General features: G+C 40.1%; 1 protein-coding gene across 2 annotated transcripts in view; it reads right to left on the bottom strand.

Annotated features, from left to right (window-relative positions):
* Positions 1-20,208, bottom strand: part of PDE7B (phosphodiesterase 7B) — a 367,556-nt gene that overhangs the window by 266,989 nt on the left and 80,359 nt on the right. The window lies entirely within an intron of this gene.

The following is a 20,208-nucleotide window of genomic DNA, read 5'->3' as shown; positions in this document are numbered from 1 at the left end:
CTGGTCTGAAGTTAGAGCATAAAATGCTATGGGCATCCTCCAAGGTGGACACCCAACACTGTTTGGGGATACCAGAAGGCTTCCAAAATGAGATGACGACAGGAAAGAGTTGGCTGGCAAAAGAGAGGGCCTCTCCTGGTAGCGACAGCTACCTGTGCAAAGTCCAGAAATCCTGTTAGGATTCTTTGGCAGCTGCCCAGGATGGGAGAAATGTTGTGGTGGGTCAGGGTAGAGGGTTTAATCAAAGTGGCAGAGTTTATACACACACACACACACACACACACACACATTTCAAGAATTTCCTGGAGGTCCAGTGGTTAAGACTGAGTTTCTACTGCAGGAGGCATGGGTTTGATCCCTGGTTGGGGAACTAAAGTCCTGAATCTTGCATGCCACATTGCATGGCCATTTTTTTTTTTTTTTCTGGGCTGGGATAGCAAGGCTAGGTTTGCTTTTGAAGAGCAAGGTGCTCTGTGAATTCTTTAAGCAGTGTGACAAATAATTACAATACAGTGGTACCAAATCTCTCTCACCAACAGTATTGGCTGCGATCTTTCTGTCCATTTCTACCTCAGACAAGGAACCAAGCCCGAGGTGTTTCTTATTCCTTTTTCTTGGATCATCACACAAGATGGTGATGGCCAAAGGAACAACCCCTAACCACCCGGCTGAAACCTCCTGTGAGGCCGACTTCTGCTACTGCTGGAACCATTAGCACCTAGAATTGAGCCCATTATCATTCCCCTGGCTCCCAGAGGTGCCTTTTCAGAGGCTCCGACCTCACAGTGGCCGAGTCTCTCCTACTTTGTGGGTGGCATCGCCAGGCCTTCGGCTCTCAACACTGTGCCGCCCTTTGTGCCAGAGGATGGCAGATTTGGACCTGGGGCTGATTTCGGCTCAAGCTCATGTTTTCCTTTCTAAGTTTTTCCAGTGAAAGAGCAGATTTCCATCTCATTGCAGGCTGTTAAAACGTCAGACTAATAAGTTTTCAACAATCTGTCGGTGCAGATCTCCAGCAACAACCTGGCTCTGTCTTGGAATCGGGGCCTCATCGGCCAACCCAACCTCAGCCAGTCAAAATAAGAGACACACCAGCAGCAGAAAAGAAAAAGAAAGATAATCACCTTGAGCTGAGCAGAAATTCTTCACAAATCCATTGTTGCCCACAGCCAACAGCAAATCTGTGGGCTGCCTAACCCGAGGTGACCCGTCGGGAAGGGCCATCCCTCATAAAGCTCTCATTAGCTATGGTTAGCAGTGACTTGCGAGATATTAATGCTATTGCTATTGGAAAATGAGCCTACCAGCTTTTAACAGCTTTGTTTTCTTCTTCAGTCAAATGCTCGCTCAATGCGTATGCTTTCTATTAGAGAATTGCCAGGAGCAGCGATCTCCAGAGAGTCTCTCAGCATTTTATTACACACCCCTATTTTTAAATGTTTAAAAACTACTTATTATGAACCCAAACTTGGAAAACCTGGTTTCAGCCCAAGGGTAATTTTTTTTAAGTTATTAAACAAACATCCAGAATGAACTGTGTTTCCTGTTGTTTTGGCCCTGGACAGTAGAGGGCACTAGAAATGCTCTACTTTCTAATGGTCCAATTGGACCCCCTCAGGGAGATTCTGGGGTTAGATAACTCACAGGTTCAGAGTTACTGTGTTAGGTTATCTTATGCCCTTCACTTCCTGCAGACTTTCTCCACGCCCTACTTTTAGTTTTGAATTCCTCTGCACACATCAAAACGCACATTGGAAACCACGTTTTTCATCATGTAAAACCATGACAATAGCCTCAGGGCAAGCCCAATTTTAGCAGAACCTATACTTGTGAGGGCTGACGGCATGTGGACTATAACTGAGGTACCTCTCTAAATGTACCCAGTTATAGCAACTGAGTGGGGATCTTGGTCCAAGGCACTTGGGGAATAATTCTGGTATGAACTCAGAGAATTCTCCATTAGATTCAAATAACACTGCCATAAATCTTGACAACCAGAGCAAAAAATATGTCAGAATTTTATCTTCTATCCTTTCCAAGCTCCAAGTGTTGATAATAAGCTGCAGCTAGTTTTCAGTAAAAAAGAGAGACACTTCTGTGAAAGCAAACAGCTAACGCCATAACCATTTCCCTACACACAGGGACTTCTGAAAGGGGAAGTCCACAGACACTTTGTGTTAGAGAAAAGGGACAGTAGTACAGAAAGAGGATAGATCGGTACATATAGAGGAAGGAACCTAGAATATCTGGATTGAAATCCCAACCCTAGCCCTCACTAGCTGTGTGATTTGGGGCATATCTTACCTTTTTGAAGCTCCTTGTAGAACAGAGAGAGCAACAATGCTCAGCCTTCTACTGAAATAATGTCATATGTGTGAAAGCGTCTGTGGACCCTGAAGCCCATAAGGGGGCCTGGTGTGAATGCTGTTTTGTGGAAGAAAAGAGCTGGAAGTGAGAGAGGGGACTTGGTGGTGGTGTGGACAAGATAGAGAACACAGTTCTACTGTGTAAGGCCTGGGACTTTACGAGGGGAAATTTTTTCTCCTTTCCTAATGGAGAGCACTGGTCCCTCCAAGGGTAACTCGCAAAACCAGACATCAAGAGAACAAGGTCCACAGGGCAGAAAAGAGGCAGGAAGCTTGGGTTGGGTAGGAATAGCAGCCTTTGAGAAAGGATTTGAGAAAAACAGAGGAAGCAAAGTCTAGTGTGAGGTGCAGAGCTGAAAAAAAATGCAGGCAAGGGAAGAGGGCTGTGTGAGGATTTGCAGTTTGGACAGGGCAGCTCTGGTACCAGAAACAAATATCGTTAATCTGGGAGGGATCGGGGAGAGCATTGTGGCCAACCAAGTCACTTTATTGATTTAGCAGATAGACAAGTCCCTGTTGGGTCAGGTGACTTTCCATTCTAAGGTCTTATGATGAGCAGAGTATGGGCTGTGGAGTTTACATCAAGACTTCAGAATTTACGAGATGTATCACCTTGGGCAAGTGACTCAGTAATTCTTTGCCTCAATTTCCTCATACATAAGATGGAGATAACACTACTGCCTACATTGTGGGTTCATCATGGGATCAAGTGAGGATTAATATAAAGCACCTAAAATAGTGTCTGGTAGAATTAAGTATCCAATGAATGATTATTTTTAATGGTATACAATTATTCAGAAGCAGAGAAGCCAAGAAAATCATGTCTTTTTCGACTGTCATTCAGGGTTACTCCAAGTTACCTCCTCATTTTTAACATTGAGCTATTGCCCTGGGAGCCTCAAGTCCTCCGAAGCACGCATAAGAAGACAGAAGCCGGTAGTACCTGTTAGATGGGAGTGCCCCCAAATATTTACTTAATGAATGGGCAATCTGAAGGCAAAGAGCAGATTGAAAACTGGACCAATCCTTCCTAGACAACTATCTCCAGTTTCTGCGAGGGAGGAGCTTGAGGGTCTAATGTCAAGTCTCATTTTCTAAAACTGAATATCTCATTCAGAAAGCCTTCATTGGCAGCTTTTCCATTCAGTGAAGATATTCACGTATCTGTCATCAGCTGCTTATGCTGTGTGTGTGTGTGTTCAGTTGTTTCAGTCTTGTCCGAGTCTTTGCGACTGTATGGACTGTAGCCCACCAGGCTCCTCTGTCCATGGGGTTCTCCAGGCAAGAATATTGGAGTGGGTTGCCATGCCCTCCTCCACCGGATCTTCCTGACCCAGGGATCGAACCTGCGTCTCTTATGTCTCCTGCATTGGTAGGCAGGCAGGTTCTTTACCATTAGCACCACCTGGGAAATTCAGTAGAACCTATCTCTATTTTGATTACATTATTTTCAAATAATTCTTATGTCTGAAGTCCTAATTAAAGAGGATTAAGCAGACTTTCTGTGTCTGTGTAGTAAAGATGCTGACTGTAGGAGGTCCTTGTAGATCATTTGGTTACTGGACTGATGCCCAAGGACCATCTAGCTCTGCCTGATGCTCTCTTATCCCTGGCATCAAGGAAGAAGGAAGAATCCAAAGAGGTTTGAGAACGTGGAGACTTCTCATGGTGATCAGGTATATTAACCACATCCTGATGGGTGAGGAAGAGTTTCTGAATAGGGTATCCTAATTGGATAGGGGAGAGAGAAACTGTTTATTAAGTCCTCAGTGGATAAAGGGAGGCATTGAACGTCATGAGATAAGCTGGAAGGGTGTCTGTTTTAGGTGCCATAAACCATAGGTGCAAAAGCTTAAGGGCGATTGAGAACTTGAAGGAAGCTAAGAATGGCTAGAAGGAGATGAGGTTCAGAGAATCAGGAGACTTGTGGAGTGAAGAGACAGGAGGCTGAGGAAGTTGGCAGGGAGCAGACCTCGCGCGGCCCTGTGGGACTCCATTTAGTGATTGGACAGCAGCCTGGATTCTGTAGACCCTGGATCTGAACAGAAGTCACTGCAGGTCACAAGCCATCTGTTGAAAGCAGCAGAGAAATCCCAACAGTGTTTAGAAAGCTTTTGTAACCGGAATACTGACAGCAGCCTCATTTGCTGATCGATGTTGCTCTTCACAACTCTTGGCAGGAGCCTTCGATGGGAAGAGGGATCTGCTACGTGAGTGAAGCATCATCTTATAATTGTGAGTTTATAATCATCTTCTAATTAATGACATTACCCTACTATCCCTAAGACTTCTGGCAACCAGCGACATGAGGAAATTCCACAGAACTGCTCACTCATTCTCACTATCCAGTATTACCTCACACGGGGTGTTCACCATCAGATTTCTTCTGATTTAGTATAAATCCATATAGCCTTGACGGAGGGCGGATCAGGGAATGAGACTGTGACTTGCTATGTTTCCTAGTCTGGCATGAATATAATATTAATATATTATGGAGACCAGGCCTTTCAAATCATGCATAGAGTAAGGCTTGGGAACGCACAGACAGGGGCGATTAGCACTCAAGATCCCAGATGCCAGGAGATATAGAAGAACTAAGCTCCTGGAACAAAAGTCCTTCCCTAATGCTTGAAAAGGCATCTTCTCAGAAACAACTGGGAAAGCATGCTGTACTTGAAGAAAATTATTCCCTTATTCGCCCGTCACCTTCAGAGTGTAATTTGAACCAGAACAGGACTCCACGTCCCCGCACTTCAAGCCGACACAGCGCGCAGCAGTTCCCTGTTCTGTCCTCCTGCCCCTGGAAGGCTGATGCTGAGTACTTGGAACAACCGCCTTTTTGTCTGACCCGTGTGCTGCCAACAATATGTACTCACAATGGCTCAGCTCCAGCCATCTGGTCAAAGCGTCCAAGCTTTAGACATTGTTTTTCTTGATTTACATTGCAATTTCCAAGCTACTTTATATGACCCTATAGACAGCACAAGCTTAATAGATAATATCAGCAGTATCTCCAAATGCTTGCACAGACGTCACGATTCAGAGATTCATGGGACCTCATCCAGCCCGTAACTGAATGAGTATTTACCCAGGACAAAGGAGTACTTATAATGTGCTCCCTGCAACTCAGGGCAGTAATGCTCCTGTACATAAACCAACAATTAAATGTAATCCTATACACTTATAGTTTTAAAAGAAATTCAAACCAGTCCTTGGAATTAAATAACCCCAGTGCTAGAGAAAATGACTTCCAGAACATCAAGCCTGACAGGCAAACACAGGGTCTCTGAGCCACAAAGGAACAAACACTTTTCCACAGGGATAAGGGCCTGTTGTATAACTACTTGTGAGGTCAAAGATCCAGATGTTCCCGTAGACAATCAAAAAACTATTACTGGTCAAATTGTATTGACTATCTCCATATGAACATCTCCGAGACATGGATCTGGCCTCAGAAAGGAGATCTCTGTAAATTCTACTGGCAATCAATGGCAACCCCAGGCTAGAGCTGGAAAAATCCGGTATCTTGGAGAAATAACTGACAGGTTTTATAAGCTGCAAGGGAATATGAAAATCCGTGAAAATAAGTGTTTATTTTGCTAACAGTTATATTCTGCCTTGGTATCATTTATTCAATCCCAAAACCTACTTTGAAAAAGGCAATATTTAAAGAGTTATCTCCTCTTGGGTCTCTCACAGGTCTGGTTCACTGTCCCCCAGCACCTAGATCAATGTCTGTCATATCCTAGGCTCTCTACAAATATTGCTTGAAAAAAGAATGAACAAATGAGTTGAGACAAAAATATACCCAATCCCTTCATTACTATATCTCAGTCAAGTTAGAAATTTGTGAGATGGTGTCAATTTAAATTGAAAGAGAAGAATAAAGGAAGTGAAGTTAAATTAAAAGAAGCTCAACTGCAAGTTTTGATGCCATTACCCCATTAAGAAGTTGGTAACTGGGGTTTTGCTGTGGATCTACTATGAATTCCTTTAAGTGGAGTTCAACCCAAAGGCAAATATTTCTCCAAGTACTATCTTTTTGAAAGATAATTTTCCCTTGGGAAAGCAAGAATCATAAACATTCTTTATTTTCAACCAGCAGATCTTTCCACTGACAAATACTACCAGAATTAAACAATGAAACAAAATTTGTCTTAAATATCCTTGTCAGAGTTCAGATCAGGAAAATAGAGGTAATATCTGTACTCTGTCATCTTAGTATATGCTTAAGGGTTAAACCAGCAAAGTGCTTCCAATATTTGAGAAGAAAACTTGTATGAAAGTCACTTGGGGATTATGTGGGGTAGGAAGGGCTGTATTGTTGATAGTTAATGATTCTCATTTTAATCACTTTATTGCCTCAAGATCTTCTGCAGCCTTTTTACAAGTTAGAGATGATCATTGATTTAACATTTAATTTTTAATGGTGTCAGTAAACTCAAGGAATCCTGAAGATCATGCTTTGTTTTCAACCCTGCAAATCTGCCTGTGAAATTGACATGCAGTATGACATATATTCATCAACTAACAATGCCCACTAAGTAACTAGTGCTTGGCAAACTAGCAGGCTCCTTCTTATATTGAATCTTTTTAACCTAATGACATAACACTGTTTTCTCTATGTGTTTTTTGCAAAGCAAGAAAGAACATGAAACAATAATAGCAAATAATAGAAATAAAGTAATGCTTATAGACCCATTGTATTCCTTCAGCAGCCTTGAATTACAAAAGGGAAAGACTAAAAATCTCTTCAAGAAAATTAGAGATATCAAGTGAACATTTCATGCCAAGATGAGCACAATAAAGGACAGAAATGGTATGGACCTAACAGAAGCAGAAGATATTAAGAAGAGATGGCAAGAAAACACAGAAGAACTATACGAAAAAGATTTTCATGACCCAGATAACCACAATGGTAAGATCACTCACCTAGAGCCAGACATCCTGGAATGCGAAGTCCAGTTGGCCTTAGGAAGCATCACTATGAACAAAGCTAGGGGAGGTGACAGAATTCCAGTTGAGCTATTTCAAATCCTAAAAGATGATGCTGTGAAAGTGCTGCACTCAATATGCCAGCAAATTTGGAAAACTCAACAGTGGCCACAGGACTGGAAAAGGTCAGTTTCCATTCCAATCCCAAAGAAAGACAATGCCAAAGAATGTTCAGACCACCTCACAATTGCAGTCATCTCACATGCTAGCAAAGTAATGCTCAAAATTCTCCAAGTCAGGCTTCAACAGTACGTGAACCGTGAACTTCCAGATGTTCAAGCTGGTTTTAGAAAAGGCAGAGGAACCAAAGATCAAATTGCCAACATCCGTTGGATCATCAAAAAAGCAAGAGAGTTCCAGAAAAACATCTATTTCTGCTTTATTGACTATGCCAAAACTTTTGACTGTGTGGATCACAACAAGCTGTGGAAAATTCTGAAAGAGATGGGACTACCAGACGACCTGACCTGCCTCCTGAGAAATCTGTATGCAGGCCAAGAAGCAACAGTTAAACTGGACATGGAACAACAGGCTGGTTCCAAATTGGGAAAGGAGCATGTCAAGGCTGTACATTGTCACCCTGCTTATTTAACTTATATGCAGAGTACATCATGAGAAATGCTGGACTGCATGAAGCACAAGCTGGAATCAAGAAGTATGAATAACAGATTTGTGTTGTAGCATATATGAATAGCATATACAGCATATAATGAATAGCAGATATGTGGATGACACCACCCTTATGGCAGAAAGTGAAGAACTAAAGAGCCTCCTGATGAAAGTGAAAGAGGAGTATGAAAAAGTTGGTTTAAAACTCAACATTCAGAAAACTAAGATCATGGCATCTGGTTCCATCACTTCATGGCAAATAGATGGGGAACAATGGAAACAGTGACAGACTTTTTCTCTGGGCTCCAAAGTCACTGCAGATGGTGACTGCAGCCATGAAATTAAAAGATGTTTGCTCCTTGGAAGAAAAGTTATGACCAATCTAAACAGCATATTAAAAAGCAGAGACATTACTTTGTCAACAAATGTCCACCTAGTAAAAGCTTTGGTTTTTCCAGTAGTCATGTATGGATATGAGAGTTGAACTATAAAGAAAGCTGAGTGCCGAAAAATTGATGCTTTTGAACTGTGGTGTTGGAAAAGACTCTTGAGAGTCCCTTGGACTGCAAAGAGATTGAACCGGTCCATCCTAGAGGAAATCAGTCCTGAGTATTCATTGGAAGGACTGATACTGAAGGTGAAACTCCAATACTTTGGCTACCTGATGTGAAGAACTGACTCATCTGAAAAGACCCTGATGCTGGGAAAGATTGAAGGTGGGAGGAGAAGGGGACAACAGAGGATGAGATGGTTGGATGGCATCACTGACTCAATGGACATGAGTTTGAGTAAGCTCCGGGAGTTGGTGATGGACATGGAAGCCTGGTGTACTGCAATCCATGGGGTTGCAAAGAGTCGGGCACGACTGAGCAATTGAACTGAACTGATGCTAATTAAGGACAGGAGTTGTGCCTTAGCTTTGAATTCCGTCATCCAAGCAGAATGTTTGGCATAAAGTAAATGTCCAGTAAATGCTATTTAATGAGGAAAGAAAATAAAACAAACCAAGGTAAGTGAACATCAGTTAAACAAATTCTACTAAACTCAGTCATGTCAACCCAAGCATTTGTGGATATCACTGTTAGGTATGAAATATGTGTGTGTGTACGCACACCCACACACACATATACATATGTATATGCCTATATGGGCTTCTCAGGTGGCACTAGTGATAAAGAACCCACCAGCAACGCAGGAGACATAATGATACATGGGTTCAATCCCTGGGTCAGGAAGATCCCCTGGAGGAGGGCTCGGCAACTCACTGTAGTATTCTTGCCTGCAGAATCCCATGGACAGAGGAGCTTGAAGGGCTACAGTCCATAGGGTCACAAGAGGTGGACACGACTGAAGTGACTTAGCATGCACGCATGCATATACATATATATTTACATATTCATACACACATACATATCATATCCATACACATACGATGTATATAACATCACTCTGCTTTCTAGGGCACTGCAGTTTAGTGGTTAAGAGTTCAGGCTCTGTCTGTACTGTCATGACAGTGAGTTTGAATACCAGACCCACCATTTCCTAGCACACTGACCTTGAAAATTGGCTTACTCTTTCTCTCTAAGCCTGTTTCCTTACCTAAAACACTAAGACAATACAGAATTGTTAAGAAATTAAGTGAGATAACATATATAAGGTTCTTAGAGCGGTGCCCAATGCACAGGAAGCTGACAGCACATGCCATCTATGACTATTACACCCTTACCCTCTGGCCTTCATCAAGTCAAATAAACTAAGACGGAAAAGCCTTACTTTTCACTCTGGATATTGTGAAATTCAGCTTGTCCTCCAATCAAAGTGAATATTTGCTGTTTCCTTTGTTTGTCTTGCAAATCTTTTAGGAAGCGTAAAGAAGTGACAGAGAGCTGGGGCTTTGGAGTCCAGCAGCTCACAGGTGATCTCAAGAAGCCCTTTAAACTTGCTTTATCCTCTCTAAATTAATGGGATAAAATCTACCTCACAGGATTGTCACGAGCATGTGATGTTTTATCAGTAAAGTTCTTGGCTCTGCTATATTATATGTATGTACACATCTATGTAGTTATCTAACTCTGCTCTAGTGTTTTAACTTCAGTTATCTATCCTCCCTTCTCCAGATGTTCAAATTATCCCTATTCTTCATGGTCCAAATAAAATGGTGACCGTTTACAAAGCTTTCTTGATTTTTTTGGAGTCTAAATTAACCTTTTTTCTTTCCTGAATTTTCTATAATTCCTGTAGCCACCTTCCACTTTTGCTTGACATTTTCATTACTTTGTCTATTAGACCATCTGGATTAAGTGCTAAATGCAGATCTACTTTATTTACTTATTCCATTTATTTCCCATTCATCCTCTGGAATAGTATATATATTTATCTGTGTGTGCGTGTATGGGTGTGCTCGCACTTACATATATGGTAATGAAAAATATTTAACAAGCATCTGTTTTAAAAATCTTGTTATGAAATTAGTCTATAAATCTTTTGATGTAGATGTATGTCTCTCTTTGGGATATGTGTGCATGTTTTTACACAGATCATCACCCCTCGCCCCACACCTACACATATACATATTTCAAAAGTCTGCAGTTAGAACCTCAAACTGTTCCGAAGAATAATATGTAGCACACAGTGCTAAACTCATTGTGGAATCCTGTTCTTCATGTTGAAATCTCCTATTTATTTTGAAGTGATTAAGAGAGGACACAGTCTCTTGTAACACTTCCTGTAATATATTTTGTTATTATTCCAGGAAAAATTTTTGATCACTGTTACTCATTTATTACAAATGAAAATACTAAACTTTTGGAATCAAGGAAGTAATATTCAGTTGCTTTCTTGGCCCACCACCATTCATACCTTTCACTTTTACCACTGCCAACATTCCTTTAGAGCCCTTTGTTCCCGAAACATTTCTTCATCTCAACCCCAAGAGTAATTCTTTTTTATTTTCAAAATGAACAGTCTTCATGTCGGATAACACTCTCAATGTTATCACTACAAATGGGTCACCAGTATTTCATATGCCATCATCCATATCATATAAGGATATTCTTTTAAAGAGAGTACTTAGTTAAAATTGATGAACACAGGAATAAAATTATGAAATTTGGTTAAAAATAAAAGTTCTAAAGTCAAGATCTGATTTTAAGTACCTTTAAGTTAACTACTCATCAGTTTCATGAAATAATTACTAGTCTTTATTTTCAAATTTTACACCTTTATGTGGTTTCTATTCCCTAAAAAGGAAAATTAACATCTTTTCTGACCTTTTGTGCAAAACCTTTAATGTAAGGCAAATTTTAAGGAAGATAAAATATCAGCCAATCTATTAACAACTGATGTTTCAAATAAGTGGTTAGGTGAGTTGGCAAGGATGATTCCTCACAAGGAAACTATTTTGATGGTCAGAATAATAAAGCCAAAGAGCTCTGGCACATGATACTTTTAAAAAATGAAATATAACACAAACTTTCAATTGCACATGTAATTCCAATAGCCCAGAAATCTTACGGTGAATAATAAATATATATTAAAGGCTTTGTCGTGTATGCACCACTAAAATATTTGGAATCTGAACATCTTGGAAATAATTTTATGACATTTTTTATTTCTTCCTTATTTTCTAACTCAGTTGCATAAGCCAGAATCCAAGGTGTCTTACTTGATTTCTCCCTTTTTCTTGCTGCCTCCCACCCTAGCTCCCTCAGCCTCAACACAATTTAATGCATTTTTAAGTCCTTTTGCTAATACTTTTCAAATTCATCTATTTCCCCTAACCACTGCCAGTATTCAGTTCCCAAAGGACTCTCATCCTGTGCTTTAGATTTGCACAGCTGCCTCGTAAATCTTTCTTTTTTAGTGTTACCTCCCTCCATTCTAATTGTCACATAGCAGCTAGAATGGTCTATGAATCTGAGGCCATCACTTCTCTGTTTAAAAGTCTCCCTTGGCTACTTTTCCATCATCATCATCTAGAATTCTCAGCTGGGCAGTCTCTTGTTCCCCAGTTGTACTCTTGCTCCAGGCTCAGTGAGCCACCTTTCCAAAACCTCACTGTCCTCACCTGGAGACCTCTGCACCTTCACCAAGAAGCTCCTCCTTATCTATATTTCAGGTTACAGTTTTGATATCACCTGCTCCTCCTGGAGGCCTTCTTTAACCTCAAGGTGATGCCGAGTGCCTCTTCCTAGGATCCTGGTAGTACCCAGGAAAGACATCCATGGACTCATTAATCACATTGATGTCATTTCCTCGAGTGAGTCAAGTAAGGCCCCTAGCTTTTTTTCCAGTTACTTTCTTGATGCCTTATTCAGTGCCTCCTACTTAAATGCTTGTTGAAAGAAAGAAGGAAGGAAGGAAGCAGGGGTAGAAGGATAAATGATGCTATTAGAACAAAATGGAACACAAAACACAATCTACCTAGTAATCCAAGAGTATGTCCAAACTATGAGAGAATTTGTATTCAAAGCAACAGTCAAATAACAATAAAAACCCTTGATGCTTTCTTTGACACCAGAGTTTCTGTCTTGCTGAAGAACAAAGACATTCAGGGCTGAGAGTAATGTAGGCTAGATGTATCACATCCTTATTATTTGTTAATAGCACCCAAAATATCACTACAAAAGTGCAGTACAATGTAGTGGGATTGATTTTAGTTTTGCACCCCTGCTTATTGCATAAATACAGACATATGTTTAAAATGTTGGCATTTTAAAGTTTAGATTAATTAAAGAAAAATCCTTATGATCAGAAATTTTAAGAATAACTTCTTTCTCCATATCAGCACACACTAACATATTTTGGAACCTGTGTTATGTATGACTAAACATACAGCTAAAAAATTATACAAACAGTGAAAAATTTCTATGAGAGGCAAAGATTTAATCATTTGCAAGTTTTAAAACACTTGTAATTATCATGTAAATTTTATGGTTTTATCATGCTTAATTTTTGAACTAGACTGGTTTTTTTTTTTAACTTATCCTTAATCCAAAAGAGATTAGAAAATTTTATCGTTTTTGAAAAAATAAATTCAATTAAGAGAAAGACACACTTTCTATTTGAAGCAGCTTCACTTAAAATGGCTGAAATGTAAAAGAAATTCAATTTTAAACAGTTACAGTGGCCTTTTTAGGTGACCAAAATCAATATATCATTGCCTGTGAATAAATTTTACCTGCCTACTGGATCCAACTTAAAGACCACCTTCCCAATCTATTCCCCTATTTCTCATGTCACACTGCTGTATTAGCCATATGTGATTTCCCTCTTCTCCAAATCTTCATGATAATTTTTATCTTTTAATACTCAACATTGTTTGCCTTATAAGCAACATCTTTATATTGTTTATTGTTCAGTCACTAAGTTGTGTCTGACTCTTTGCAACCCCATGGACTGTAGCACACCAGGCTTCCCTGTCCACTATCTCCCAGGGTTTGCTCACACTCATGTCCATTGAGTTGGTGATGCCATCCAACCGTCCCATTCTCTGTCGTCCCCTTCACCTCCTGCCCTCAATCTTTCCCAGATGAGGGTCTTTTCCAAAGAGTTGGCTTTTCACATCAGATGGCCAAAGTATTGGAGTTTCAGCTTCAGCATCAGTCTTTCCAATGAATATTCAGGGTTGATTTCCTTTAGAATTCATTGGCTTGATCTCCTTGCTGTCCAAGGGACTCTCAGGAGTCTTCAGCCCCACAGTTCGAAAGCATCAATTTTTTGGTGCTCAGCCTTCTTTATGGTCCAACTCTCACATCTATACATAACTACTAGAAAAAACATAGCTTTGACTATATGGACCTTTGTCGGCAAAGTGATGTCTCTGCTTTTTAATACTCTGTCTAGGTTTGTCATAGCTTTTCTTCCAAGGAGCAAGTGTCTTTTAATCCTTATGTTAGGATTCATTACTCCTATTTCAATCTTTAGCTCATTAAAGAGTAGAAATATTTCTTCTCTGTGGATCCTCAACATGACCTAGATAACAAATTAATTGTTGAATTAAATCTCTGACAAATAAAAATAACACACATGTATTTGTTTTTGCCATTGTGTTTTTCATTTCATTACTAATAACACTCGTAAAATTCCATGTCTTTCAGCAGCATGAAAACTCAGCAGTTATACAGTAACATTTATCTCTTGAAAATCCCTTTCTATGTAATCTTATTTTTTTTCTCACTTCCCAGAATGATTCCTAGATCCCACTGATATAATATTCTTCATACGTATGTATATATGTATGACTTATTCATAACCACCCCTGTGCCATCATCCAGGTGGCTTCCCAGGTGGCTCAGCAGTAAAGACCCCGCCTGCCAAGCAGGAGACATGAGTTGAATTCCTGAGTCGGGAAGATCCCCTGGAGAAGGGATCTACCCACTCCTGTATTCTTGCCTGAGAAATCACATGTTCAGAGGAGTCTGGTGGGCTATAGTCCATGGAGTTGAAAAAGAGTCAGACACAATTTAGCAACAAAACAGCAACAATGATGGCACAGTTCACTGGCTCATGTACTTTCCTCCAAGAAGGCTCTCATAATTAATCTCTCTTAATTTGGGTCAGTTTTTCAAAGGGTGGCTCAGATGGTAAAGAATCTGCCTGCAATGCAGGAGACCTTGGTTCAATCCCTGCGTCAAGAAGATCCCCCTGGAGAAGGGAATAGCAACCTACTCCAGTATTCTTGCCTGGAAAATCCCATGGACAGAGCCTGGTGGGGTACAGTCATTGGGATTGCAAAGAGTTGGACATGTTTATTTCAACATATAGTTTATATCCTTTTTGTATATAAGGAAAATATTCTGCATTTTTCCTTAAAAATGCTATATATAAGATTCACTGATTCTCAGACTCTAATTGACATAAAAGTTACCTGATGTGTTTGCTAAAATGGGTAGTCCTGGGCTCTGTCATGAGAGAGGAAAAAGAACAGGACCCAGGAATCTAAACATTTAAGAGGTACCCCCTGGTGATGCTGGTGATGGTGTCCTTTGCTGTTACCTTGGGAAATGCTGGCAAAACAGAACACATTTCTAAGAGTGAGGAGATCTGGGTTCTAGAGCCAGCTCTGATTCCAGGCAAATTCTGTGGTTTTGTGAGCCTTAGCTTCCTCACCAGGGAAACAGAAGAGTTGAACCAGATGTTTCTTAATCCTCTCTGATCATAAGTTGTTGTTGTTTTTTTGTGTGTGTGTGATTTTCTTCCAAACATAGTCTAGTGATAAGCAAGGAGCAGATCTTCAAACTGCCCCGAGTCCCAGGAATCTAGAAATCCTAAGTCCCAGGTCCAGCTCTATGATCTTAGGCAGGTTTCTACTCGTTGTTGTTTAGTTGCTCGGTCGTGTTGACTCTTGTGGCCCCATGGACTATAGCCTGCCAAGCTCCTCTGTTCATGGGATTTCCCTGGCAAAAATATTGAAGTGGGTTGTCACTCCCTTTTCCAGGGGATCTTCCTGACCCAAGGATTGAACCCACATCTCCTGCATTGACAGAAGAATTTTTTTTCTCAATGAGCCACTAGGGAAGCATTAAAGTCAACTGCTTCGGCAGCGAGCCAGATAAGAATCTGCACGAGGAGACCCCACTGGATTTCAAGTCCAACACCTTAACCACTTGGCCATGGCTGCCACTTCAATATTGACAAGTATTTGATTTTATTCCAGTATTTCTTGCGTGCCTCATTTTATAAATTTGGCCTCAAGCAAGGTAAATCAAGTACACAGAAAAGCAGTCAGCATAGAAGGATACTGTAAGGAGTTAGCCCTTCAGTGACTACAATATTCTGATTTTTTTCCCCATTTTCCCCAAAAGAATCATTTTTGATTCAAGGAAAATGATTGAAATTATCTAGGAAAGTGAATTTGAACATTATGTTGCAATGACCAGATTTATAATTGGCAGAGTTCATATATTTTTTAACAAAAAGGGAAATTCCCAGTAACTCTGTAGAACATCATTCATCTTGCCAACTTTCACAGTTCAGGAAAATATTCAAAATATACTATCAACTAAATTTTTTCCTCCCAGGATCAGTATAAACAAACTTAACCAAACTTATGAACCACAGGAATTACTGTACTTTTATAAATGTACGAAAAGAATTGTTTAAAAATATAATGAGACTCTGTAGCACGCTGTATTGTAAGTTGCAGCCTAGAGAAATAGTTTAGAACTAAAATTTCATTTGACCTTAGCAAAATATGAACTATTAAAAATATACTCCGTTTAAAATTGATGGACACACACAAACTGCTGAAGACAAGAAAAATCTAAGTAAGGCCAGTTTTTCCATCTGGATGTAATATAATCCAGTGAAATGATAACAAAATATTGGTTTTGGTTTATATTTTTTGTGTGTTTTATGTAATATTTCACTGCCTTATGGGGACTCTTCTGTTAGTCTATTAAGAAATACCCAGTGTTGACATTCAATTCACTATTTCAAAAAACATCTTACTAATAGCTTGCTTCTTGCAAATAGAAATTTGCTTCTTTTGGCAATTTGGTCTTTAGTCATTGACAGAAGTTAAATGGCACATAGCAACAGGATTTAGGAACCCCAGAAGGACAAAAAGGCTGTTTTGATAGTCATATTTAAATAACCATAACCTATATGAACGATCAAACAACTTCTTAGTTGGTAGAACAGCATTAGTGACAAAGAGTCCCTCTTGGGAACACACACACACACTCACTCACATACACACATACACCCCCCAGATACAGGGACAAAGAGAGAAGGAGCACTTCCTTCATGACAGACACTGCCTTGTACCTTTCATGCATCATCTCACAATCACTGTGAATTGACACATGCACTAGGATTTAAGATCTGTATGCTCAATTCCAAAATTCACAAGTAAATTAAAAAACCTAAATAATTTACTCTATAGAGCAACAAATGGAATATCAGTTGTTATTTTTGTAAGAACTATTGGCTATCATTTTAAAGATCTGGAGTTTATTTCAGAATCCAGCTCAAAGACCTCTCTACAATGAGGTACCATTACACGCCAGTCAGGATGGCTGCTATCCAAAAGTCTACAAGCAATAAATGCTGGAGAGGGTGTGGAGAAAAGGGAACCCTCTTACACTGTTGGTGGGAATGCAAACTAGTACAGCCGCTATGGAAAACAGTGTGGAGATTTCTTAAAAAACTGGAAATAGAACTGCCATATGACCCAGCAATCCCACTTCTGGGCATACACACTGAGGAAACCAGATCTGAAAGAGACACGTGCACCCCAATGTTCATCGCAGCACTGTTTATAATAGCCAGGACATGGAAGCAACCTAGATGCCCATCAGCAGACGAATGGATAAGGAAGCTGTGGTACATATACACCATGGAATATTACTCAGCCATTAAAAAGAATTCATTTGAATCAGTCCTAATGAGATGGATGAAGCTGGAGCCCATTATACAGAGTGAAGTAAGCCAGAAAGATAAAGAACATTACAGCATACTAACACATATATATGGAATTTAGAAAGATGGTAATGATAACCCTATAGGCAAAACAGAAAAAGAGACACAGATGTACAGAACAGACTTTTGAACTCTGTGGGAGAAGGTGAGGGTGGGATGTTCCAAAAGAACAGCATGTATATTATCTATGGTGAAACAGATCATCAGCCCAGGTTGGATGCATGAGACAAGTGCTCAGGCCTGGTGCGCTGGGAAGACCCAGAGGGATCGGGTGGAGAGGGAGGTGGGAGGGGGGATCGGGATGGGGAATACGTGTAAATCTATGGCTGATTCATATCAATGTATGACAAAACCCACTGAAATGTTGTGAAGTAATTAGCCTCCAACTAATAAAAGACCTCTCTGGTGGCTCAGGGGATAAGAATCTGCCTGCCAATAGAGGGGACAAGGGTTTGATCTCCCTGGTCCAGGAAAATCTCACATGTCATGGAGCAACTAGGCCTGTGTGCCACAATTGCTGAGCCTGGATGCTGCAACTCCTAAAGCCCGAGCACCTGACTTCAGTGACGTCTGGCAACATTGGGCCTCAATAGGTGTAGGCTCATAGGTCACAGAGGGAACTTATTAACATTTCGAGTCCCAGCATCATCCCCACTCCGCCTTCCCATAGACCTACTGAGTCAATCTCTGAGTTGGAATGAAGTTCTAAAACCAATGTCAAGCACATGAGTTTGAGACCTACTCATCTAAGAGAGAGGGAACAGAGCTAAAGTCAGATTGATACTTGATGTTTGAGTAATCACACTGAACCGTGTGTAATAATTCTTTTAGAAGCAGTCATTTTCAAACAGACTTTGTGAAGCCATTTTCAGATGTATTTTCAAATGTTTGATAAAATGTTATTAAAAATATATTTATGTACTTAAATATAATAAAAATAACATGCAAAACTAAATGGTATTTAATCAACTGAACAATTTTGATTAAACAGGGATCATGGTAGAGTTACTTGTGAAGTCAGGAATGAAGTGTCTTCTGCCATCTCCAGCCCTGTATTTGAATTTTTCAAGAGTGTGTCACTGTCTGTAACTGCAGAACAAGTATAGTTCTAAAGGCCTGTGTCTCATACGAGCATGTCATATCCTCACTCAATTAAACGCCAGGTGAATTCAGGCATGTTTGCTCAACATGGGCTCTTGCATGTTAGAGTAAGTGACCGAACATTAATGATACGTCAGCTATAGGGCTGTCCATTAGAAGTACAGTTCAAGCCACATGTGCGATTTTGCATTTTCCAGTAGCCACTTTATAAAACAGGAAATAGGAAAAAAACAAGGCCTAAAAAAGAAAAAGGAAATTGTGACATTTTTCTATTAACATGTTTTATTTAACCCGAGATTTCTAAAGTATTGTTTCAGCATCTATTTAATGATGAAATGTTTTATACTTTGTATCAAGTCTTTAAAATTCAGTGTGTCAGTCATCAAGACAGTATGGTACTGGCACAAAGACAGAAATATAGATCAATGGAACAGAATTGAAAACCCAGAGATAAATCCACGAACCTATGGACACCTTATCTTCGACAAAGGAGGCAAGGATATACAATGGAAAAAAGACAACCTCTTTAACAAGTGGTGCTGGGAAAACTGGTCAACCACTTGTAAAAGAATGAAACGAGAACACTTTCTAACACCATACACAAAAATAAACTCAAAATGGATTAAAGATCTAAATGTAAGACCAGAAACGATAAAACTCCTAGAGGAGAACATAGGCACTCGCCAACATAAATCACAGCAGGATGCTCTATGACCCACCTCCCAGAATATTGGAAATAAAAGCAAAAATAAACAAATGGGACCTAATGAAACTTAAAAGCTTTTGCACAACAAAGGAAACTATAAGCAAGGTGAAAAGACAGCCCTCAGATTGGGAGAAAATAATAGCAAATGAAGAAACAGACAAAGGATTAATCTCAAAAATATACAAGCAACTCCTGAAGCTCAACTCCAGAAAAATAAATGACCCAATCAAAAAATGGGCCAAAGAACTAAACAGACATTTCTCCAAAGAAGACATACAGATGGCTAACAAACACATGAAAGATGCTCAACATCACTCATTATCAGAGAAATGCAAATCAAAACCACAATGAGGTACCATTACACGCCAGTCAGGATGGCTGCTATCCAAAAGTCTACAAGCAATAAATGCTGGAGAGGGTGTGGAGAAAAGGGAACCCCCTTACACTGTTGGTGGGAATGCAAACTAGTACAGCCACTATGGAGAACAGTGTGGAGATTCCTTAAAAAACTGGAAATAGAACTGCCCATATGACCCAGCAATCCCACTTCTGGGCATACACACTGAGGAAACCAGATCTGAAAGAGACATATGCACCCCAATGTTCATCGCAGCACTGTTTATAATAGCCAGGACATGGAAGCAACCTAGATGCCCATCAGCAGATGAATGGATAAGGAAGCTGTGGTACATATACACCATGGAATATTACTCAGCCATTAAAAAGAATCCATTCGAATCAGTTCTGATGAGATGGATGAAACTGGAGCCCATTAGACAGAGTGAAGTTAGCCAGAAAGATAAAGAACATTACAGCATACTAACACATATATATGGAATTTAGAAAGATGGTAACGATAACCCTATAGGCAAAACAGAAAAAGAGACACAGATGTACAGAACAGACTTTGGGACTCTGTGGGAGAAGGCGAGGGTGGGATGTTTCGAGAGAACAGCATGTATATTATCTATGGTGAAACAGATCACCAGCCCAGGTGGGATGCATGAG

The sequence above is a fragment of the Cervus canadensis genome, chromosome 33 (genome assembly GCF_019320065.1).
Source record: "Cervus canadensis isolate Bull #8, Minnesota chromosome 33, ASM1932006v1, whole genome shotgun sequence".
Lineage (NCBI taxonomy): Eukaryota > Metazoa > Chordata > Mammalia > Artiodactyla > Cervidae > Cervus > Cervus canadensis.
The sequence above is the reverse complement of the archived record's forward strand: the minus strand, read 5'-3'. Positions and strand labels throughout refer to the sequence as shown.